The sequence below is a fragment of the Pinus tabuliformis genome, chromosome X (assembly GCF_031772625.1).
Source record: "Pinus tabuliformis cultivar Carrire ecotype Pingquan chromosome X, CPIR1, whole genome shotgun sequence".
In the NCBI taxonomy this organism is placed as follows: Eukaryota; Viridiplantae; Streptophyta; class Pinopsida; order Pinales; family Pinaceae; genus Pinus; species Pinus tabuliformis.
The window spans coordinates 1295512227-1295524668 of NC_142308.1; positions in this window are offsets into that span (position 1 = coordinate 1295512227).

Sequence of the window (12442 nt, forward strand, 5' to 3'; positions counted from 1 at the left end):
ATCCCTGGAAGACCTAACGTGCTCTTTCCTCCACAGAATAGCGGCAAGGCCGAAGATCCTACCGTATACAGACATGATCAAGTGGATTTTAGATGATGCGGAGTTGCATCATAGGCAGTTCAAAGTCAAAGGACATGGGCTTGTGGGATCGTTTGCGGCTCAAGACCTGAAGCTCATGTATCACCTTCCTGAACCACAAACGACCTACAATGCAGATTTTGTTAGGAAGTTCACAGCAGAGAATCCGGACCTATCAGACACCACTAAGGAATGGTCAAAAAGAGATGAACCACTGAAAAAAGATAAGAACGGTATGTATAGCACTGGTTCTCTTACCTCTCCATATTGTTTTGCTGCAGCCATGCTCTGTAGGCTATTTGGTAAGCCCGATATCAATAAATTTCCATCTGAATGGCTACCGTTAATTGATGCCGCGACTAACTCTGAGATAGTGGATTGGGCCAAAATCCTTTCTGACACTCTATACACGGCGGTTCTCCACTATCGTTCTAAGAGATCCTTCTCCCAAAGGTTCTATCCTCCTTTTTATTTGTCTGCCTATATAATGGACTCTGTCTGTCTTGTATCGAAATTTCCTACTATGGGCTGGCAATGGACTACCCAGGACCCATTGCCCATTCATGTCTATCATAAAGTCTTGTGGGATTCCCAGTTTGCCCCCCATTTTTACCAGATTTTCCATGGGCTCATACTGCCCATGCATAGAATGATATATGATAAGGACCCCCCAAGGTGCTCTCCCGAGGCACAAAACGATATCACCTCCATAGCAAGAAGGTTTGGAGAAGAATGGTTTACCTACATTCGAGTTTTTGGAAGCACTGCACCTCCACATGTCCTACCCTTGTATATCCCAGATAAACTGTTGGCCCGAGAAATCGCTTATCAGACTTGTTCTGAAGGCGGTTTAACCAAGGACCTAAAAAACAAGAAGAAGGCCATTTGGCCTCAATTCCCCGTCACATGTGGGGCCTTCTCTTTGTTCGATGTGGGACACGCTTTTGGCGAGGTGGAGAATGTGACGTGTCTCCAACTATTCAAGTTCTCACCAAGACCATTCGACCCAAATAAAGTGGCCCAGGAATTTACAACCAACGTCAAGATAAGTGTGTTCTCTGGGAGGAAAGATCCGTTTGACGATCTCTTTCAGAGCAAGAACTCGCTCAAAGAAGTTTTGCAAGAAGCTCAGTCGAGGTTGTCCCCAGACGACCTCCGGAAATTCAAGTTGTATAGAGAAAGAAGGCTGGCTAACATTCCACTGGAGAGACTGCGAGTAGCTACCAAAGAACCGACTCCGATCATCAGCCTCAGTGAACACTCCAGCGCTTCCAGATCTAATTCCAGCACCATAAAAGAAACGTCTGAAAATCCCGAAGAGTCTGTGCACAAAGAAGAAACAATCAAAGACACAGCTCAGTCAAGTACGATGGCTCAGCAGCAAGTTATCGCCTCGCCACCAAGAGAAACTCCCCCTCCTGTCGCTGAAACACCTCTTGTCACTGCAGAATTGGATAAAGAATGGGAGACCTTCAATGAACTAATAAATCTTGAAGATCAAGTCCCGAAGACACCTGTGAGCAATACACAGGTGGTGCAAGAAGTCGTCTCGACCATAGTCAGTAGTGCCGCAGAGACGGAGCATCTTCCTATCGCTCCATCCTCAGAACTTCTACTCGGCGTAGAAGAGATTTTTCCACTGGACGTATTCTACAGTCCACAGCACAAGGCAGTTGTAAGGAGACAAAGAAAGAAAAGGAAGCTTGAAGATGCACTATCTCAAAATGCTGAACACCTGGATGTCTTGTGGAAAGACCCGAATAAAAATCCATCAGAGAATCTCACGAAATTGTCTCAGATTGCAGGGGCATATGCTTCTGCAACTATCGACAAGGCCTCTGAAGTTCAACAACTTCTAAAAGAACGCGAAATTCAAATACAACTGCTACAACAACAGTTGCGACAAGCCAATGAAAACGCTGAAGCTTCCAAGCAGCTCAAAAAGCTACAAGAAGACTTACGCCAGATGCAGGTGAACCATCAAAGAAGTATTGAAGAAAAGGAAAAGCAGCTGCAGACGGTGCAAGAAATGCATAAAGACGAACCTAAGCTGACAAAGTTTATTTCAGAGTCCATCGGCTTGAACGACCAACTGTCACAGCAGCAGGAAGATATGGTGCACAAAATATCACAGTGGAGGGATTTTTGTGAAATAAGCGACAAGATCACCAACCAGGTGGTGGAATTGTGGAACGACTATGACCAGACCAACAAAAGAGTAACAGAATATCTGGCTTGGCAAAATGACGAGGAAGGGAAAAGAGAAGGGGCACCCAAGATTAATGAAAATCATAAGGAACTGCTCTTTAACAAGTGGGACGAACAAATCACACAAGCGGAGCAAGCAGCAGAGTCAGCGGCAACACAGGCGAGCATACTTATCGACTGTGTAAATGAAAATTTACACAGGGCCAACTTAATTTCAGAGTCCACTCCGGGGTACCTACCAATCGCGTCGCAACTGCAGGCAGAATGGAAGCAGAAAGCACAGGCAAACGGGGAGACAATCCGGGCATTGGCTAGGCTAAACTGGGAAAGTTACTGGACTTAATTAGTTAAGCCTCAAAGCCAATGCATGACAGTAAGATGCATCATGAACGCAGCCGAGAAAGTAGCACCAGCTCTTACGGATGCTGTTTTCGTAGCCCAGCTAAGCACAGAAATCAGCCAGCCTACTCTTCTCAAGCCTATGCTTGACAGCTGCAACTTCAGAGACCAAATTAAGAAGTAATTTCATTTTAGAATGTTGTTTTTTTTCCTTTTTACTGAATTAGAAAAAGGGCAGTCATTTTAGAATCGTATCCTCAATTTTGTAATAATACTATTATTAGGATTAGGTAGTAGTATTTCAACCCTTCTCACTGCATTAGAGAAGGGTCCAGAAATTTGTCAAAAACTTGTCCTCGGAACATGCACTTCTGCACCCTCAGAGGAGGTTTTGATGAATGGAAGGATCGAGATTTATTTATGTTTGTATCTTAATGTCTGCTACTGATGTTGCACTTCTGTACTCTTGGTAGATATTAGAACAAGTAGAGGTAGATCGCTATTGCTTGAAGTCTGTGAGTAGAACTTAGCCATAAATGGTACTTTTATCTCTTGACGAATTTCTGCTTATACTCTTAGAGTGATATACAACTGATATTGTTTGTATGTTAATGTATGAGCATATGGGATATCATTTGGCACTTCTGTACGGTGGACTCATGTATTTATGCTTGACATATGAATGATTTGATTATGCGATATGCTGTTCACAATTGTTTTGTGTAACTTCTTATGCAAAACAGTTCATCTTAAATGGTTTATTTTCTTATGATAGCTGAATAATCTTTATTACCAGTTATTGTATGAAATCTTTCTAGATTGCATAATGGAAAAGATACATCCCGGGTTAGTGTAGATTCTATATGTTGTTTCCACTAGATTTTAGTAGCTTAGAGTTAGTTTGCAAGTTAGATTTACAGTAGTTTTAGAATGCTTCCAGAACCAACATAATCAAACTCTACACACACACACACACATCCCATGCATCGGGAAGCTGGTCCCGTTATCCCCAATCGGACCCGCTACTCCAAACGGGCAAGGAGCCGCCAACCAGGTTCTCGACCGGGTGGGTATCCCCCTTGTTTTCGACCTGATCTCGGGGCCGTCAACAATACCAAACCAATCACAAAATTGAATAATACTTTTTACGGTACGACAGTCAATCTTCCCGAATGCTGTGTTCAGTGCATTGCGATCGATAGGGTGGCAGACACGGCTTCCTATGGATAAATGATTTAAGCCTATAGGGGTCTCCCAAAATATACTCGACGGTACGTGGGAGCACAAGTCCGTACTGGCACTTATCGTCTCAAAGTGGAGGAATTACCCAACCATCAGTGAGGACAACAATTACCAGGCTTTACGACGCCGGAATACGTCTCTAGCCTAGACCTCTAGATGTTGTGCGTTAAGTTCCAAAGCGTTGTTAGATTCATTGAATTTATTTTAAGTTGATCTTGCTTATGAAGTTTTCCTTTTGGGTTCACCACGAGATGTAGATGTAATTCCTAAAATGCAATCTAAAGATGATAAACAAACCTTTATCTCTTTTGTGCAATGAAAATCCTAGCTACTAGAGGAAAAGAAAGACACAATATTTTCACAAAGAGCAAAGAGCACACTATAAATGCACTTTCCTAAATCAAGCCAAATAGACTGTCTATATGAAAATGCACATGCATGTGTTTGTTTTCGACTTTCTTAGTATTGATGTTAAAAAGAAAGTTGATGTACAAATCTGAATTTTCTTTCAAGCGATAAACACAAACAAGCTTCTTTTCGAAATCAAAAGATAAAGACGATTACGACACTTTACGATTTCGAAATGAATACTCGTTTTGACACTAGAAAATCACAAATTCACACCAAAGGCAATAGTAACAGTATAATCGACCATCTACAGCAATCAAACTTTCTCCTATGATCGAAATCGATACTTGCGACAGATCCAAACCAAAGGACGACAGTACGACTATTCTACTTTTGCAATGGAAAACTGTAAACGACTCAACAAACACACAAAAACATTTACAGTTCTTTTGTACAAAGGAGGCGGAATAACAACAAGGAAAAGGGGTTTTAAACAGACATATACTGATCACAGGCAGCAAAATTCAGAGACAGAACTGGAAAGAATGAAGCACAAGAACCACAGCTGCACAGGGCTAGTCTGATCAGCGCACCTGTAACACAGAGAAACTGCAATGTAGCGCAAGTTGCCCTTTTGGGAAGTGCGCTGAAATTCAGGATCTCTTAACAGTACCTGCGCTGGGCCAAAAACGAGAATCTATCCGGGTTCTGGGTCACAGTTTGTAGTTCAGTCTTTGGTTTTTGGCTGAGTAAAAGCAATCAGTAATGCACAATCAGGGGTAGATCTAAGGGGGGTCTAAGAGCTATCACAAGGGCAATCAGATAGTTTGTGAATCAGCTGTTCAAATCATAAACAGATCCAGTGAATGGATTGAAGCAGCAGATGTCTACTTTGCATTTGTTATGGCAAATGTAGTTCGAATGCTACTTATAAGTTTATGAAACAAACAACAAAGAGATACACAAACAAACTAATTAGACATTCTCCCCAGCGGAGTCGCCATTTTGTTACCGGGAAAAGTGTCTATTTAGAACTGCTCTATCCCACTAAGGTGTGACAACTGCCTTAGAAACAAATAGAGAAAAACTACTTTTGTATTTCCTTTGTGAACTATAGACAGAGAGGAATAGAAAGAACCAACCTGTGTCTTGCGCTAATCCTTTGACCCAATCCCTCTCTACTTTGACAGTCTCCAGCTACCTGCTCCCTTACTTGCCCAGCTTCACCAAGTACCTGTAAGATCACAGAAGAAGAACACTATACAAAGACATGGATCTATATTCATAAACAACTTAGGATCAGATTTAAGTTAACCATACAAATGTAACAAGCATCAATGATACAAAAGCATGGAGGAAAAAATCAAATAGTTTTTATTGATAAACAAGAAAAGATCCAGGAGGAGTTACAACCGATGGTTCCTGACCCAGCATCAACCTCCCAGCAAAGAAGCCCCTCTTCACCTCCAACAAAGCATAGATCACCCAATACTCTGATGTTTGCCTCAAAACCAACAACAATTCATTACAATATGCAAAATTCCAACCTCTGGATCTTTGGGATGAGGGATCCATATATAGATATGTGTAAGGAGGATGAGTCAGCTTGTGATTTGATTAGTGTCTTCTCTCTGTCAGTTCTTGCTTCCACTTGGAGACTGAAGGCCTCTTACTCATCCTTGGTCGAATTCAGTGAGGCAAGTGTCACAGGAGAAGATTCTGGAAGCTTCCATTGTCTCTCCACCTCGCGGAATGACAATGCCATTTGTCATTTCTCGCCCAACGCACCCTCACAGTGTATTTAGGTGCATTGCAATGCACCTAGCCAGTGTATTTAGGTGCAATGCAACGCACCTAGCCAATGGAGAAGCTGCAATGATCCTGTTTTGATTTATTCTGAGCAGTTTCTGGTGGAGAACATCTGGGAGAAGCTGTAATCTATTGACCTTGTTCCTTTAGGGGTTAGAACAACACTTTTAGGGACTTAGGAGCCCTTGGTTTATGGACATTTCATGCTTGGAGTTGTAAGGCACAAAAATTTCTATAACACCTCCTTCGCCTCAAAGATGTTATATTTGTACTAGGCTTGAAGAAGAATCTCATCTCTATAGAAGTTTTGAAAGACCATGGCTATGATGTGATCTTCAGTAAATGGAAATCCTTTATGAGACACATAATTATTGGGCATGTGAAGTAGATCGGGGTTCGTGTGAAGAACCTATATAAACTTGTTGTGGAATATTATGTTGCATTAAGCAGTAAGGCAAAGCAAGTGCATAGTCAAGATGTTGGTGAACTCTAGCACATAAGACTTGGTCATTTGCACCATGGCTCCCTTAAAATTATGCAACAAATAACCACTGGACTCCCTAAAGGATCACTTCAGCAACATGATATCTGCAAGGGTTGTGCCTTGGGGAAGTATGTAAAATTCACATTCCATGATTGAGACAACAAAGAAAATGCAATCTTGGAGAGAGTCCACTCTAATGTTTGTGGACCCTTCTCAACAACCTCGACTGCTAGACACAAATACTATGTTATTTTTATTGATGATTTCTAAAGAAAGTGATGGATCTTCTTCATGTGGATGAAGGATGAGACATTCTCAAAATTTGTAGAATTCAAGAATTCAAGACAGTAGTTGAGAAAGAGACTAGCAAGAAGGTGAAGGCTTGTAAAAGCGACAGTGGAGGTGAGTATTTTTTGAATCACTTCAAGGAATTTTGTGCCAAAGAATGAATTCAAAGAGAACTGACAACTCCCCATAAACCACAACAAAATGAGGTAGCTGAGAGAAATAACTGGAGTAATGTGGGAGCTACAAGAGCTATGCTACATGAACAAGGCCTGCCACTGCATTTGTGGGAGGAGGCATGTAACACAACAGTATACTTGCAGAACTGGAGTGCTCATCAAATTCTTGGTATGATTACATTGGAGGAGGATTTATCTGGGAGAAGGTCATATGTGTCTCATTTCATAATTTTTAGAGCCTCTATTTACTCCCATGTCTTTAAAGATTCAAGGAATAAAATTGATATGATAACAAAATTGGGAGTTTTTATGGGTTACACCGAAACTCCACACAATTACCTGGTGTACTTACCTTCCCTTAGAATTAAAAATGTATGAAGAGATGTAAATTTTTATGAGGAGAAAGCAATGAGATTATCTCTTGAGAGGGGGATTCAAATCCCACTAGAAGAGGAGCTTTTAGCTCCAAAGGAGGAGCCTCAGGAAGTTGTGCAACAACCAAAAATGGAGGAGAAAAGAGGAGGCAAATTGGAGATATCCACTCAAGTAAAACCATCCAAAGAAGTTACAAAGAGAACCATGGAAGCTGATAGATTGGTGTATGATGTGAGGGAGATTTAAGAGCTCCTTCAAATTTGTGCAGGCAAAGGAGGTCACCTAAGAGGTACACTAGCTAGATGGCTCTAATGACTGAGCTTGTAGAGACTGAGCCATCCTCTTTTGAGGAAGAAGTTGATCTAATTTAGAATATCATATTGCTATGCTAAGATCCTCCTCAACTTAGAGACAAAATGCTTTCATTGTTCTTAATGGTTCATGAATTTTTTGCAAGTGAAATGATGAGTTTTTATGTTAATTTTATGAAAAATTTAACATAAATAAGAGATTGAACAACAACATAAACATGTACAGAACATCATCAAAAACACATTAAAACAAGAACATGATAATGGAATTCACCGCTCTTGGGATACGTCTCCTTGGTCCAGCTTCCAATGGCTTGGGCCTCTCTATTATGCTCAAAAGTGTAAAAATATGTGTTTACAATGCTCAAATGCTTCTGAAACCTACTCCAATGAGTCCAGAATACCAAAAATGGCTATCTAGCCTCATTTTTCTCCCCATTTAGTCGAAAACTTCCTTAGTTATGACTTCTACCAGTCTTTCCATGATTTCCTTCTCCAAACCTGGCTAACTTCCAGTTAAATTCATTATATGGAGTTAATTATGGGAGTTCCACTGAAATTGGTGGTCTCGCCAACTTCCCCGCAAATGAACCCATCTATCTGGCAGTTAAGGGTGAGTGGTCACATGTAATGTGGTTATGTCCAACAGTTAAGGCGGTGATTCCGGATTGTGGCGGTAAGGTGGCATTCACATGTCGTGGTTAGGGAGTTTGTCTGTCAGGATTGGTCGTTGGCGGTTGGTGGTGCAGTTACTATGGCGACAACATAATTTTTGTGGGCTTTGGACGAGGTGGTCACATGGGAGAGCCACCAATGGTTACGCTAGAGGTCTCCCCCCCCAACCTGGTGGTCAGTTCATAATAATACAAACTCACTTGCATTGATAGTTAAGAACCATCATGCAGGCGCAACGGTAGGCCTTGGCAATGTGAAATGGGAGGTCGCGGGATTGAGCCTGGCCTTCGACCTGTCTTGCCAACCAATATTTTAGCCGACCATTAGGAGGACATGTGGCAGCCATAAACTATCACAAATCTCAATCGTCTGGAGGATGGGTGATTCTCCATAACGAGCCACTATGCTGTGAGATATGTGATTGTGATATCACAATCGCAACTTGAATTTGTTGGGGCCAATTATGTAAATTAACTTGATCCATGTGATGTGCAATTTCAATTTATTGTGTTGCACTTTGGCTTCGCTCTAGGGCCAATTCTTTATTGCCGACCTGCCTCCAATCTGCGATTGCGATATCACAAATTGCAACTCGGTAATGCTAGGGACTGATTTCCTTAACTGCGGACCTCTGCCTTCTATGATCTATGAAATGCGGGGCCAAGGGAAGCCTTCCACTTGGCACTTCCCCATTCGTTGAAGACTCCGACCATTTTTTTACTTGTTTGACAAAGTGAAAAGATCGTGTTCCTGGGAGCATACGATGTTCGTTTCGTGTGAAACAAGTTGCGCCAGATTCAAGATGATGAGCACTAAGTGGTCGTTCAAGTTCCACATGATTCTGATAATTTTTATTTTTGAGCACCTGATCACTCCTCCCCACTAGAAGCATTTTGGACTCCAAAAAATCACTTTCGGTTGTCCAGCATGTGAGGGTACAGTTCCCTCACCTTTCCAACCTCTATCCATTTGGCTTTGTCCATGTTACTATCAATAGCAACATCCTTCTTATGAAGATGATACAATACATTATGATGCAAATGGTAATCAAATTCCTCTACTTGATTCCTTTGACTCAAGCTTGAATATACATCTTGAAAGTATGTATTTTGTTGAACATAACTTTCATGTAAAACAAAATTATGCTTGAGGATAGTTATTACACAAACTATAGGCCTAGAAAGTACATCAACAAACTTGTCACTTATACCTTTCTTATACATCTTCACCAAGTCGAATAGTAAGAGAAAACCCATCCACTGAAAGTGCCCTTGTCACTGCAAATTAAACCTTGCATCATTGAAAATTTCTTAATGAAATGAAATCGGCTTACCATATTGCATAAAGGCTGTGCCCATGGCATAGTCACATACATATGCCTAAAACTCAAATGTCTTTTTCAAGTTTAGAAGAACAAGTATAAAGGCTGAATTGATATTTTGTCTTAAAGCATCAAATGCCTCTTTTTGTTTGCCTCCCCACTAGAAGACCTTTTGCACAACTATCAAAGAATGAAAATGAGCTACAATAGAAGAAAAATTAACAAATTTTTTCCTCCAACATTGGGCTGCTCCCAAAAAACCTCTTATCCAAATGACTATCTTGAGCATTGACCAATCCATAATGGCATCAATCTTGGAGAATTCTAAATTGAGATCATCTTCTCCAATATCATGGCTCAATTACATCAAAGAATTTTCATCCAACATATACTTTGACATCTTCAATAACAAATGTTATTGACATAAGACATCAAGTATTTCTTTCTCATACATGACATGTTCATAATGAAATTTTCTGAAAATAAAAATATCATCCAAGTAAACTATCATGTCTAGAAATGGTTGCAATACATCTTGCTTCATATGCATGAAAGTAGTAGGAGCATGGAAAATACCAAAAATCATAACAAGACATGTTTCTTGGTTTTGAATGTCATCTTCCATATGTCTCCTTCAACAACTATACTATGATGAAAACCACTTCTTGAATGCCATTCAATGAAATGCTTACCATTCTTCTTGGGCGTCAACACAAGGGGTGCACCACATGGTAAAGGAGAATGTCAAATTATCCTTTTATTCACCAATCCTTGGATTTGTTTTGTTATTTCTGCAGAAGACACTTTTGCTTCAATGGTATTTCATGTTGGATTCTCCTCTTGGAAGGAAATCCTTTTTCTTTCTGAAACACCTCATCATCATGGTTAACTACATCAACCAAATCAGTTTTCAATTTTGAATCACAACCGTCAAATGCTTCATAATCAATATTAGTATTGGGTTTGATCATAAGAAGCAATAAATTCTTGCTTGAATTCACTAGTCTTTTCATTTGCCCTGCATTAACTAATGAAAGATTTAGTTTCTTGCGATGAGATCACACAATATACTCCACATATTCCTTAAACAAGTGGTACTTGTATTCATGATGATATAAGATTCTTTCTATCATAAAGGTAAGGACTACCCAAAATAATTCCTGATATATCAAGTGATACAACATCTAATTCAACTTCATCAATGAATGTGCTATGATTGCAAACCAAAGAATACATTTTCTTGTAACCTGTAAGTTTGTGTCCTTGCATATACACCGCAATGGATATGGCATGGGATGTAAAATGGTTTCAAGATTAAGTTTCTTGACTAAGTTATCAGATATCAAATTAGCTTGATACCCACTATCAAAAAGTGTGTCAATTTTTGTATGTTTTGAGATTACCCTCACATGAAATAATTCAATCCTTGTTTCTTCATTTGGAGTGCTAGTGTGCCAATTTGATATACTAGTGATAGTGATGGATTCTTTTCCTTTTACACCCATGGCTGTAATTTTAGATTCATCATCCGAATCGAATCCCAAATGCTCTTGAATGATGTTAGTTGTCTTTTCTTTTCCTTTGTTGTTGAATTTCTTTAGTTTCATTTCGGGATGAAGCTTCCAACAATGAGCTTCATCGTGACCCTCTCTGTAACAATGTTTACATATTGTTTCCTCTCCTTCCTTTTTAATGGATGCAATTTTCTTTCTCTTGAAATCATTTTCTTTATTTGTACCCTTAAATGGTTTTTTACTACCTTCTTTTGGAGCGTTTTTCCCTCTTGGCTCAAGATGGGTGGCTTGCACACACACATCATCTAGATAATTGGAATACAACATTAAGATAGTATGCCTAAGGTAACTGTGTAAACCCCCTATGTACTTCAAAAATGTTTCCTATGATTGCAAATCTACACCTATCATCAAAGACATTTTTATGATTTCTTGGGTGTAATTTTTCATATTTTGACCTTTAAGCTGCCTAAAGTTCTTCCAGTTCATGATGGCTTTCAACATATAAGCTGGAGGGTAGAATTGTCTTTTGATTGCAGCAATGAAATAATTCCAAGAAATTGAGATCTCACCGTGGTTTTTAATCTTCTATTGGGTCTTTGATTCCCACCATACCAATGCTGCATCCTCCATTCTCAAGGAAGCTAATTGAATATTTATGTCATCCTCTTGAAGGTTTGGAATCTCGCAATAAACCTCAAATTGGTGAATCCAATTGTCAAGATTCTTTGCATTCACTTCACCATTATACATGGGCATCTTAAATTTAATGTCAAGTTTTAGAAAAGGTGATTTACTTGTTCCTTTTGAAGTATGATGATGAGTATGAGTAAGGGTTGTGTTAGTGGAAGAGGGTGAAGATACTTGTGAAGAAGAAGATGAAAAATATGGTGGAGAGGGTGGAGGTTTGTCTACATTTCCATTACCTCCATTCCATTACCTCCTCCTGAAGAACCTTCTCCTTTGGGAGGTTTGGAACTTTCCCCTTGCAACCTGGTATTCCTCTCTTCATAGAGGACCTTCACCAACTCTGTCATGTCAAAGAAATCCTTTATGAAGGTTTTCTCATCTTTTGTCATGTTTGTAGGTTCTACTTCATGAGACACTGGAGTCTCAATTCCAACTCGAGGCTAAACTAGTGTTGGAGATTGTGTCAACCTTGCTCTCCTTCCCCTTGACCCAACTTCAGGGCTTCCAACCAACTTCCCTTCTCCTCTTTTGAGTTTTAACCTTGTAAGAATGACATAAAATTGCAACAGTTAAATCCTTCTTTC